The sequence below is a fragment of the Kryptolebias marmoratus genome, linkage group LG8 (assembly GCF_001649575.2).
Source record: "Kryptolebias marmoratus isolate JLee-2015 linkage group LG8, ASM164957v2, whole genome shotgun sequence".
In the NCBI taxonomy this organism is placed as follows: Eukaryota; Metazoa; Chordata; class Actinopteri; order Cyprinodontiformes; family Rivulidae; genus Kryptolebias; species Kryptolebias marmoratus.
The window spans coordinates 10,251,576-10,265,206 of NC_051437.1; the positions used below are offsets into that span (position 1 = coordinate 10,251,576).

General features: G+C 39.2%; 1 protein-coding gene across 2 annotated transcripts in view; it reads left to right on the forward strand.

The window, feature by feature from the left end:
* Positions 1 to 13,631, forward strand: part of LOC108232021 (synaptotagmin-2) — a 78,209-nt gene that overhangs the window by 22,066 nt on the left and 42,512 nt on the right. The window lies entirely within an intron of this gene.

The window sequence follows — 13,631 nt, forward strand, 5'->3', positions numbered from 1 at the left end:
CACCCCAGCTAGGTGAGGGTATGTGAGGGCCTGGCACGGCACGGTTCCATATGCAATTTCAGCGGGCTGAACAAACAGCAAGTCTTGACCATCCTCCCCGGTCACAACAGGCTGGGTGATGTTATCTTGATATGGAGGGTTGCTCTCCCCCTCCTGACCAGATAGGGCCTGAGTTTCCTCACTGTGAGGTCTCACTGGGTCAGGTTTGTGACTCGTCTCGTTTCCACCATTTTCACGTTTCACAACAGTCAACATGACTGTTATACAGCAGGAGCTGCATAAACACAATAAAGTACTAATTTTCCTAATGTGCATTTTAAAAAGGGTCCAATCAAACAAACCCACACACACATCCACACACAGGTAAACAAAGCAAACACAGCGTATAAACAATGTGTAGCTGTATAAAAAAAGTTCCACTTACTTATCAAGGACAACATGGCTTCCTTCGAGTAACGCATCTTTTTCCACAGAGCTCACAGAAGGCACGTGGCTCCCTTTATTTGACATATACTGGTCCGAAAAGTCGCGGTCTCTTGTCATGACGAGTTCCACAACTTCTTCTGCAATATATTTCCTTTTCTTCGTACATTTTGCCATCTTTTATGACAAAAAAATACACAAAACAAAGTCATCTAATCTTGGCTAGCTAACGCTTTAATACTGGAGCTGTAGTGAGATTTAAAAGCAAGGCGTACCATTGTTTCTATAACAGGACTTAAAGAAAGCGTCACTGTGAAACCAAATAATCAACACATTGTTGTCGGAAGATAAAACTGAATCAAAAACAGAATATGATTAATTGCACAACCAGAATTAACCAGATTTCAACATCATGAATTCTCAATTATGCCATTCCAGATATATGATTTTAAACAGATTTTTTTTTTCTGTTTATATTTGTTTCTTTGTCCACACGATTCTAACAAAAAGGCTAAAGTGGCTACAAGGTGGCAGAAACGTTCACATTAATAACTTATCTAAACACAAAGGAAGAACGTTCATAGCTCAGATAAATAGTTTTCAACAACAACTGCAGCAGTTATTTTCTTCTTTGAAAGCATTCACAATTTTCTCTCAATTTTTATCTGTTTCAGCACACAACCAACTTTTAATGGTGACAGGATCAGGTCAAAATGAGATCGACAAAAAAAAAAAGATAAAAATGGCTCTGTTGTTGTTGTGGTTTCTAGGCCACAAAGTAGTCATAGAAAACCTGGGCTGCTACATATTTGTTTGGCAAAAACTCTATATTTAGAGTCCACATTGACTGCAGAGCTTTTGAGAAAGTTTTTCTCTCCCAAAACTCTGTCTGTGTGTGAATTGGAGCAGCAGTACTTTATGACATGCTTCCTGTTTGCAAGCAGTTTTCTGATTAAATAGAATAAAAAAAACTCTTGTAATCCAGACCTGAGTTTTTTAATTATTTGGACGTTTTAAAAGCGCACGTCTACCTTTCCCTCCACTTCCCTCTGCAACTGTGCTTCAAAGGTCACTGCCTAATTTAGTTCTTAATAAGCACCTAATTGAAATAGAGTCTGTCTACTTTACAGATGATCTTAGTTAAATATTGCAATGTTATCAGGTCAGATCTTTTCATCATTCATCAGGAGACAGTTTTGTCTTTGAAGCCAGAGAAATGGTGAATGGTAACTCCGTTAGTTTTGAAATGTGAGCGCTTGCTTGTACACAAGTGGCTGAACTGTCAGGAGGGCAAGGCTGTACCCAACTGGGGAAACTGCAGTACTTTAGTTCAGTCGTGAAGGAGCTGCAAAATGAAGACGAGTTCAGACTTTAAATGAGAGATCATCATGGTGGGAAGGTAACAACTTGCAGTAAGTCTACTAAATCTCACTAAAGCCTGCTGTGGCAAATCTGCATACACACACAAACAGAGAAGCGCTGCTGGCTGTTTGTTGTAGTCACACTATATGTTTGTTTATTAATCATTTAGGCGTTTATATTCTTTATTTAGCTCATTCTTTAGCTCATATGTTTGTCACAGCCCCAGATAAAAAAAAAGGTTTTCTTTTTGTTCCGTGAAATAGAGAAGTGCAGCAAGCCTGATTTAGGCTCCACAACATCATTATGAAGCTACTATGTAGTGGAAGGACATCATCGCGAGGGGTTAGCTGTCACACTCAATCTGTGTTTGACTAATGGCACAGCAGTTTCCGAGATTTGGGCCTGACTGATAATGGTGGTTCACCGCCATTGTGAAGGTGAAGGATCCCCTTGAGCGGGCACTTGTGGCTTGTCTGTCGTTTGTCCTACAATACCTCTGACCGCATTACAAGAAGCAAAGGAGAACGCCCGCTGCAACTTTTGCAGCTTAATAACAAGCATGTGCTCCTGATTCCGAGGCATTTCAGACTGAAAAATTAAGCCAATGAAATCTCGATTTAGCATAAATACTCTTGACGTGAACCGTTGGTTTTGGGCAGCGCTCGCTGCACAATATGAGGAGAGGTTTGTTTCCTCCGGCTACAGATGGACCTTGGTAGGTAATAGAGTTTATTATGTTGAAAGGTGCTGTCCAGAAGAAATAGCTGTTTGCAGAACACATTACTAAAATCTACTTGACATTTATTGGAGTTTGTCGGTCCCCTAGGAAGTGTTGTTTTTCCAGAGTCATGCTGTTTTTCAGGAGCCGTGTAACACAGGGACACTGAGTTCTGGATGCTTTTGTGTGGCGCTCCCATCTCTCATTTCTTCTTTTTCTTTCTTTTGTACGCAGAAATAAGGTAATAAACTCAGTACACAAATCAATTGGACCTTGCCTCAAATCATGCAAAGCTGTTATCATTTCTTGACACAATTTAATGATTTTTTTATTCACATTTAGTTCCTCGGGTGGATGTGATGTGTCGTGTTACGTTTCATTCACTGGGCAGGTTAAAAAACGAAAGTAATTACTCTAGAATTGTGGGCTGTTTCGTCCTTTTTGTTGACCATTTCTCTGGGACTGGATGATGAATTGTCTTATTTCTGCACATAAGCACAGGTCGTGTCTGCCAGTGAAGCAAGTTGCCGGAGGAAAAGCAGAAAACAGGATTTATGGATAGTAGAGTATGAAAAATAGCACTTGTTTCAAATAAGTGAAAAAAAAAGCCTGTTTTTGTACAAGTTCAGAAAACTTGAAAAGAAAAAACAGCAAAATCTTTCTGTTTGGTGTTCATGCTATGTAGCACAGCTGATTGAGCAATTAGTTTTTAACTGCTGCCAGGCAGAACACTGAAATTGATTCAATGTAGCCATTTTAGATTTACCAGAGATTCAACCTGTTCTTCCTAAATTGAATTTGATCCACCCACAGCCTTAATGAAGATAATCTCTCACTGCTAGGGCTGTATTTTTTGGAAAAAAAGTTCAGATTCTTTGCCACTTTAATATTCTCATACAGCCTGTGCACGGGAACTTCAGCTAAACCCGGAGAGCGAATTACTAAAAAGGTTGAGGAAATGAGAAGGTCTTTAGGGTCTATACTAATATTCAACGTTGTTTTGGCTGTTCCTGGTGCTAGATGAAGTTCTCTAAACCTGCAGCATTAATAACAGACACAGAGCACAAAGTTTACATGTCTACAAATGAATGTGTCAACTGTTTCTGTCCTGATGAGTAATAATATAAGGGACTGTCTGTTTGTGATGTATTTAACTTTACATTTGCAGGAGAAATCTGGTCTGACACCTGAACCAATGTTCAGATTATCGGCTGAACTTTAGAGAAGCAAGAGACACTAGTGGGAAAAAAAAAAAAAAAAAAACTCACAATGAACTGTCAAGATACACACACACACACACCACTCTCGCACACAAGAGAAGATAATGTACAGACATTAGCACGTGTGTTAAATAAATAATAGGATCACGTGTAAGAAAGGAAGACAGAAAAGGAAACAGGTACTACAAAATAAAACAGGAAGTAAAAATGCCATTAGAGGAGAAGTGTTAAACAAGAAACCTCAAAACAAACAAAAAAAAAATAGATGAATCTAGAAAACTAAGAACCATAACAATTTTAAGGTAACTTTGAACTTTCTGGCTTCAATAATATTCTCTTACTAATAATGTTACATAGGACCAAATCTTGAATTGAATACCTAAATAACTAAATCACTAAATGTTTAAAAGCATGTTTTATGAGTGATTAAGCAGATATGCTGGTGTAGATTCTCAGTCATCCAGGACATGGCAAATCCCCCCCCCAAAAAAGGTTAAAAAACAAAACAACTGGACTGTCAGGTTTCAGATATACCCAAGCGAGCAGTTCGGCCACAGAAAACAGCAGGTAACGGGAAGTGAATTTATTTACAGTGCCAAGGAATATTTACAGAGGGGAACCGGAGCCAGGACCTGAGGAACGGAGAATGAGGAGAGTATGGGATCGGTGAAGAGAGGAACACCAAGTATGGCACAGGTAATATTCCGTGTGATAGTTCAGTAAGAACAGGTAAGAGTCCAGAACACAGAAGAGATGACGAGATTGATCCTTGCCCAGCGATGGTCCGGTGTAGGTTCCAGAGAGCGAGGTCCAGGTGAGGTGAGCATTTCCCGAGTGCAGGTAAGGTGATGATTCTTAAGACGACTGACCAGTCTTGGAATCCAGGAGGCAGTAGTCGCAGGCACAGGTAGGTTCAGTTGAGCAGGTGAGTACTTAACTAGGCGGCAGGCAGTAGAAGGCAGACCAGACTGGTTCCAGCTGGATGGGTAATCCTGAACACAGGTTTGCAGATACAAAAACAGACTAAGATCACAACAGGGAGTACACAAAAAATACAGCTAAGTCTCTCACAGGCTCTGCACTTTACCGAATGGTAAACAATGCTCCAGCGCTGATCTGGTCCTCACTGCAGCCTTAAATACTCCTCCAACTCCCATCAGCCTGATCAGTCACAGGTGTGAGAGGAGTGGTGATGAGGCGTCAGTCACCAGCTCAGGAGACGCCCACCAGGAAGCGCTCACACACACACACAAACCACCAATCACCACATGGACTTCTATTCTGTAGCTGAAGACGTTTTTCTCTTTTTGTATTAAGAAAGATCCTCGGATGAGAAGCGGAATGTCTTCAGCTACAAAAAGGAAGTCCAGTTTTTTTTGTTATTTTCCTTTCTTTGGATTAAGCAAGTAGCTTAATCCACTAATCACTACTACAGAAGGAATAAAACAGTGATTAACATCCAAATGACCCTACATTTAACAGCAGCTATTCCACACATCACTACAGAGTTACCTCCACTCAGTATGGCAGCTAGATCTGGTTAGTTACGTGGTTGGATAAACACTAAAGACAGAAACCAAACTTCAAATCATAAAAATTTAAAAAGGAGCCACTGACAACAAAGATTTTTTTTATCCATCCATACATTTTCTTTTTACCTGCTTTTCTTTTCTGGGTTATGTGGGGTCACATTTCACTGGAAGCACAGAGACAAAAAACGTAGGGACAATTTAGAGTTACCAATGAACCTAGCATCCTGGTTTGATGCAAGGAAACTGGAGTATCTGGAGAAACCCCCTGCATGCATTGGGAGAACATGTAAACTCCTCCCAGAGAGGCTGGGAGGTGAAGCTGCGACCTCGCTGTGACGGGACAGCTCTAACCACTGGCCTGCCCCTAAAATTTTATATTTGGCTACAAATCTGACAAAATAGTGGATGTAACCCTGTCACTTTACCTGATGTGAGTATGATTTACTGTTAGCTGAAGCCTTTTACAATTCCAAAATTACTTGAGAGGAAAAGTAAAATCATATACATTGACAGTGAATTCAACATCTCGGCAGCAGAGGGTTTCCCTAAAACCGGAAAGCTGCTTTTTATGAGTCAACATAAATATGAATCAGTAACACTAGGTAGTATAAAAATTTCCTCTACATCCGGTTTGTTGTCAACAGATTTGCTGTATAAAACTCTGGACACACTTTTGACTTCTAACTCGTTTAGATTTCAAGCGACTTTTTTCGAGTTAGAACATGTTGATGGACAACAATCCTTTTCCCTCTTATCTGTGCACCGTTTTGTATCAGAGCATGATGATGCCAGAGCTTGTTTCTGCCGACTGTAACTCCCACAATCAGCAATCTGTCATGTAAGCAACCATCCATCACACTCACCTCTCCAAGTCTGGAAAATTGCAAAGGATGAAAGCCCACAGATTCCTCTCTACCTTAATTTTTATTCAGAAAAATGGTACAGTGTGTACTCAGATGTAAACCTTTAACATTTAAAACAAGATAAATATTTGAATTTTTTTTTTTTTAAATGAAGGTTTATCATTTTCTGTTAAGACTTTATTATCATTTTACTAATGTACTTTTTGCAGTTTTGGCTCCACCGTTTTTTATTTTCATATAATTTAAATAACCACATCTCGATCGACCAAAAAATGCACATCTCTGTACATGAATCTTAAAAGGTAAAACAAATTAGCATTTGTTTAAAAAAGAAAATAAAGGAAATAAGTCTTCATTAGAACAAATTTTATCAGGCATTAAACTTTATAAAAAGGATGTCTAAAGATATTTTTTGTCAATTTATTTTTGCGCAATTACTTTACAGTAAGTATTTTAAAAAAATGTATGTTTCAGATATGTGGAAAAGTGGTTAAAGCTGTCACCTCACAGTGAGAAGGCCACAGGTTCCCCACCCAGACTTTCTGGGTGGAGTTTATGTTCTCCCTGTGAATGTGTGAGTTTTCTCCAGGTACTCTGGTTTCCTCCCACAAACCAAAAACATGCGTGTTAGGTTCATTGATAACTCTAAATTGTCCCTGAGTGAGAGTGTGAATAGTTGTTTCGTTTGTCTCTATGTGTCCCTGTGATGGACTTATGACCTGTCCAGGCCACCTCCCCCCCCCCACACACACACATTAAATGCTGAAGATAGGCACCAACTCCCCCCGCAACCCTAAAAAGAAAAAGAATGGATGGATGTATTGTGGATTTGTTTTAAAATAATGGTTCCAATCATTCCAGCTTCTGACTCATGAAATAATAACAGCAAAGAGTTGTGACTCAGACTGTTGCTGATTGAAGTGTAACTGTTATTAGGACAATTAACCAAGAGCATAATGACAAAACAAACATGCACACTTAACATTTAAATTTTAATGATTTATGACTGCCTTTTTTGATCTCTTGAAATAATTGTTGAAAAAAAACCCTTTTTGCTAGGATTCAGTTTTTTATTTATTCTTATTTCTGGAGAACATCTGTAGACCCCCTACCCTCCCCCACTCGCTGTTTCACTAACCACAATATGGTTCTGACCCCAACTTTAAAAACTGCTGCTTTTGCTGCTTTTTCTTTGTGACTGGGCTTTACCTACATACTTATCAATGTTTTTGCTCATACACAACATTAGTATTACAATCTTAAGAAAGTGATCTATTAAAGCATTTATACATCTTCTGTTTCCTATCCAAGACCAGATCACGAGGGCAACAGCACAGACCCCCCTCTCCTCAACTACCATCTCCAGCTCATCCGGAGGGAATCCAAGGTGTTCCCAGGCCAGCTGTGAAACACAGTATGATCATGTTGGCAAAATTGTCACAGCTGCAAAGACTAGTCCGTCTTCAAGCTGCCTCTAACCGTGTGCAAATCACTCATGGAGCCGACCACATCCCGCATATATGTGAGCTTTCACAAATGAAGCAAGCAGCACAAAATCAAAAGAAGCATGGAGCAAAACTCAGTTGGGTTGATGCGGAGCCCTGCACATTAAATGTGTCACGGACATCTCCGTCATATCATTTTCAGAACACGACAAATGAACTCAGTTTAGCGATCCGCTTTGTGGTTTACCTAAATGCAAAGTTGCTGTGCATCTTCACCGATCTTCTCCTTGGTAATGAATCTGTTTATTGTTGTTTAAGCTTTTAAACCTCACAGCCGACTTACTTTATCACATGTCGGCTGTTATGGCTCTTTTATGGCTCTGCCACTATCTCGTTTGGCAACTCAAAGATCCAACAGTGGCAGGCTGGCAAACACACACACAAAAAAGGGCTGATCTGGTGATCCATAGCCAGAACAAAAAAACACATTATTCCTCCTAAACCTGAGGTTTGAGTTGAACTTTCCTCTCTGGCACCTCTCGCATCTCACACTTTCACAAAGTTTCGTATTCTTGACAACTTCCCCTAATTATGGTACTTTTTCCCCATTAGTCATAAATAATTTTCTTTTAAAAAATATCCTTAATGATCAATTCTGTTTGTCATTTCATAGTCTTGTTAATCTCTTGACACCTAAGCTAATTAATTTCAGACTGAAAACAAAACCATAGTACTAAAATATTAGTTCTTTAAAAACTGATTATCACATTTCACTGATTCAAATTTAGTTGCCTGCCTGTCAGTCTGTTTATGCGGTTATTTCGGATTAAATAGACTTTTGTATCATTCTTACACGTATTCGTCTTTACACATGTTTGTGAAAAAATATGAGTCTGTTAACCAAAGGCAAGTTCTTTAATGTAATTGCCTACCTTCTAGCTCAGTGTTAAACCCCTGCATTGCAGCACTGCCAGTGGGATTTCAGTAGGCATCCGCTCCCCCTCCCCTTTTTCCCTCTCTCTAACCCGCTGTCCTCACAATAGAGAGATTAAATTTGGGCCAGATCCCTCCTGCGCGAAAAGCTCTTCGCTCACACATGCACATCTTCCAGTGTTCATATGCCACGCTCTGGAGACCCTGGGTGGCTGAAAGCCCCCAAAAGTCTCCTGTAGCAACAGTCGTGGAGAGCCACGTGTCTTGGAGACAGACACAGAGATAGAAAGGGAGGAAGAAAGCGCGGGACTCTCAGGGGTTCGGCAATTCAAACACTGTCTGAGAAGCTGCACACTGATTTTCTGAAAGAATGGAAAGCCTGTGTAGTTTTGTGCCGTGTGATTTATTTATTTTTTTTTCCCCCTGTTTTTTTTGGCTTACATGGTACTACTAATTAAACCGTTCACTCAGGGATTAAGATAATCAGAGGATTCTTGCTGTTGGGCAACATTATAATTTTATCAATTTGGTAAAAAAAAAAAAAAAAGACATTTTGTTTGAAGGCTCTGGGAGACAAGATGACAATCATGAACCAAAAAAAAAAAAAGCCTGGCATCCAAAGAAGTGACTTATGAGTCATTTTAAATATATAAATTCATCTATTCATTCACTTTCTTTACAGTGTTGTTCCTGTTCAGGATCATGGGGAGTATCTCCAGTGGTTACTGGGTGAGAGGTGGGGTACACTCTGAACAGGTTCACCCAGAGACAAATGAGACAGACAACCAATCACTGTCTCACTTAAGAACCATTTAGAGAAGCCATGTAACCTGTCATGCATATTTCTGGATTGTGGGAGGAAACCATACAAACAGGAGTCGAACCTTTGACCTTCCTGCTGTGTGTCAATAGTGTTAACCAACTCCTCCACCGTGCAGCCTCAATAGATGCACAAAACACTGACTTCGAATTGATGTATAAAGTATATTTTTTGGCAATTGTTTTTTAAGATATTATCATATGAAGCAATAAAATACCAGAGGTGTTGATTGACATCCACCAGATGTAAGACTATTCCCAGACTCAGAAGCTGCGAATGGCCCTACCTGTTATTAATAATTTTGATGTGATTTTCTCGAGATAATGAACGACTTGACTGTTCCGGTATTTCAAGCTAATCGAGCTAGTTTTAACTCAAGGAATCACCGGGACATGTTATCTAAAGAAAACAAGTGTTGTTTTCTCGAGATAATAAAATGATTATGGTGTGAAAATGACTGTTGTTGTGTTGAACCCAATTTCCTCGTTCAGTATCACTGTCACGACACTTGGGGATTATCTGTAACATGTTGATCAAAGACGGATGTTCCAGGATGTAACATGGAGCATGGAATCAAATGCCAGCTTGACTGCCCTGATTTCCGACGAAGAAGTACCGGTTTTGTTTGTGATTTCCAGCTTTCACAAGAAATCAGGCTTTTCTAGGTTGAAATAACTAAATATACTGACCCAATATCTTTAGGAAACAAGCTCAGTTATCCCAAATAGTTACATAATTAAGCCATTCTCAGAACAAAATATATTTTTTCTTTAAACTTCAAGCGTTCTTTTGGGAAAAAAAGCTGACCTTGGTTATTTGGCTTATAGATGTTCAATTTGATTTGTCTCCAGTGATAGATTCACCTATGCGGGGCTGTGTTTTATTAAGATTTTTTTTTCCCGTTGTATTGTTTGATCTCTTGGGGACATAAAGAATAAGTCTGGAAGGATGCAATTATGTTCACCAAGAGGCAATTTCCTTTAATGTGATTTGATCTGAGAATGAACACATTACAGCCTACTACCTCTCTCAGCTGGCAAAATTACAATCTTTCTAGATTAGATTTGTCCTTGTGGAATAGCGTTTACTTTTGCTGTCAGGGTATAGGATATTATAGGCATTAGATAGGTGAGAAACCCTTATCTTCTAATTACGGTTGATTTATAATTTTTTTCCTGTGAATGTTTTTGGGTCTCACTTTGTTTTCGGAGAGAATGTCATGTTTGTTCCTTAAATGTTGTAGTGTAGCTGCTTTTCTCCTCCCTGTCACCACTGCCCCTCAGCTAGCTGCAAACAGCTCACTTTGACATTTTCATCGTGTTTTTGCTAAGACTGCAGGTATTTCAGTGTGAAGGCACATAAAACGGGCCTTTGTCTTCATGTACCATGAAGTTATTTTTCAATGTAATGTTGGTATTTGTCATCAGCCGACTTGTTGTCTGAGAAATGCCCTCGAGTTGGTTCCGTTACCTTTGAAAGGTCACCAGTGCACGGTATAGAGCATTATGATTGTTGGCAGTTTGGATTGTGCTCGATTAATTAGTCAAAATGTGGACTATGAGGATGTTACTGACTTAAATAGGGTCTCTATTGAAAAAGTGCCAGTTTGAAAATGTCTAGGGAGTCATAAAACATGTAAAATGTACAAAGTTGCAAGGAAAATTTAGTTTTAGAAATGAAAGATTTTAATTGTACAAAATGTTTTTCTTCACTAAAAAGCACAAATGGCGCTGGTTATTTCGCTGCGTGGATGTATTTGATGATAAAATAATGCTATTATGTCCAGTGAAACATGAAATTGATTGATTTTATAAAGTATGGGAAGAAAATCATTCCACAAATAGAGAAAATTGTTGAAGATCTGAGTGCACAAATAGTAGCTGACTAACTGTTAAAGTTGGATAAAGCAAGCTACATTTCTGGACTCATAGAATCTACTATCTCAGTGTTGTGCCTTAAAAGATTTCTTGGTTGTATGGAAAAGAATAGTTGCGACATCGGGAGAACGGGTTGCAGAGCAGCACTAAATCTTCACCAAAATGGTTCACATCAAGGCCTTCTCCTGAACAACAAGAGCACCTGAAACTGCAGGCTACAATACATATCTCTTCAGTGGACTATTTCAAAGGCACCTTTGTGACTGTTTGTTAATGCATTAAAACGTGTCACAGAACCAGGGATGTGAAAGCTCCCAGAATGTACTGAAGATGCATTAAGATATGATTGTTGACATCACATTCAGTTTGTCCTCCTTACTATGACAATGCCATAAATGCTAAATTTTATTGGAGGAATATCATCTCAGCTGATGTACCTTTTCCTGAACCTGTTCTCAGGTTTGTCTTAGCAGTCCAGTGATTAGGCAAAGATGAGAGAGTGTGAATCATTTGCTAAATATTCTTTGCCTTGTTTGTTTTCATTTCTGTGGTGACAGTGACGACAGTCCCAAAGCTTTGGAATCATCCTGTGTTCATTAGATGAACCCACTTTTATTGGACTGGGGTGGTAGTGAAAACCTAATAGTTAGTTAATGACAAACAGAAAGTACATGAGTCATAAAGTACGTCAGATGAGACAACTATGAGATGGTCTGGCAACCTATTAAATGAATCTGTGACTAATTGGAGACAAAGAAGGAGAACAAATTCAAACATAATTAAAATACTTTGTGCCTAAAATTGAACAAAACAATTTGCACGTCATTTGCAGGAATGTTGCTATTTATTCACAATCGTGTCTGTATGCAAATGTGCTAATTCATTGTGAACAAAGTGAAAATTTGCCTGTTTTCCTGCAATTTTGTTTCTCCAACGAGTCCTTGACAGTCACATCTCTGTGAGATACTAGCTTATGTCTGAGCCATTGATAATTGATGGGAAATCAATCATATATTTAAAAGTGACATGTAAAACTCACCCATCTGACAACCTAGGCAAACCTTCTGATTGGTCCATGATGCTTAGCACCTACTTGAACTAACAGAAGGTCCGACCACATCGGAGCTCCACCACTGTTCATAAGATTTGCAAGAACTCCCTTTTCAGAAGATAACTTCGAATGGTTTAACCTTACACTTGCACATTTTACCTGACAACTTGTGGAAGATTTTGTTCATCTCTTATATATAATATTAATAACATCTTTGAGAATTCTTCTGTTTGCACAAACGTTAGATCACTTTATCTGCTTATCTGCTCCGAGGTCAAACTGTAGCTATTTGCCTTCCTGCTGTGCAGCCCTGATTTTTTCCAGAGATGTTGTAGAGGAGCTACATTTGACCTGACCAGACAAGTAAAGAGATTTTCCAACCAGCTCTTTAGTCATACCTGAAGAAAACTGCAGGAATACACAGTGAATGCAGATAATTTTCTTCAGCCATTAATGTGAGCGATAAAAGGTTTCTGCAAGTTGCCATTCTTAATCTCTTAAATACTCGTTAAGGGTTTGACTCATGGAGCGGGTTAAGAAATGTATGCTGCACTACTCACCATCATTTATCATGGATTTGGTTTTCTGTCACATATTGTGATTTTGAATAATGCTTACTACATATGCGGTGCAGCGTTACTTTCAGTGTTTGGATTGTTTCTTTTCAGGACATAAGGAGTTATGGGGTAAATGTTATTTTTTTCATGCATTTTATGCATTAGTTTCAGCTGTGTAGGTTGTGGGGCATCAACCTTAACCGTTTGGTGTTGCAGTGGTGTCCAGTTATGGTCCTCAAGGGCCTCGATTTGGCACTTTTAGATGTTTCCCTGCTTCACCACATCTGATTCAAATGAATGGATGGTCACCAGGCTTTGTGATAACATGCCTAGGTAATGATGTAACGACTTGAGTCAGGTGCGTTGGAGCAGGACACGCAAGACACTGGCCCTCAAGGACCGGAACTGGGCACCAACGAGACAGCAAAGCAGAAAAGGACAGTAAATGCAGATCAGAAACATCCAGTTCTGGGGTAGAGAAGAGGCAACATCCACAGAAAAATACCATAAAGTTAATGACACCCATTAACGGCATTCATGGTTGGTGAGAGAGAAGAGGGTGATGCGTTTTGGGGCACTTATTTTTGAAAGCATATAAAAACATGTCATATTGCTAACATCACACAAAAATGATGCAAGGTCACTGGCCTACAGGCTGAAATTTGAGAACGAATAATTTAACCGAAATTTATGCAGATATGTGTATGGGATATTTATCAAATTATGACGTAGAATAAAAATGTGTCAATTCATAAATTGTTCAGGACTACCATCAGTGAAATGACATATAGTAGCACACACAGCTGTTGTTTTTTTGCCAGTAAATGGTG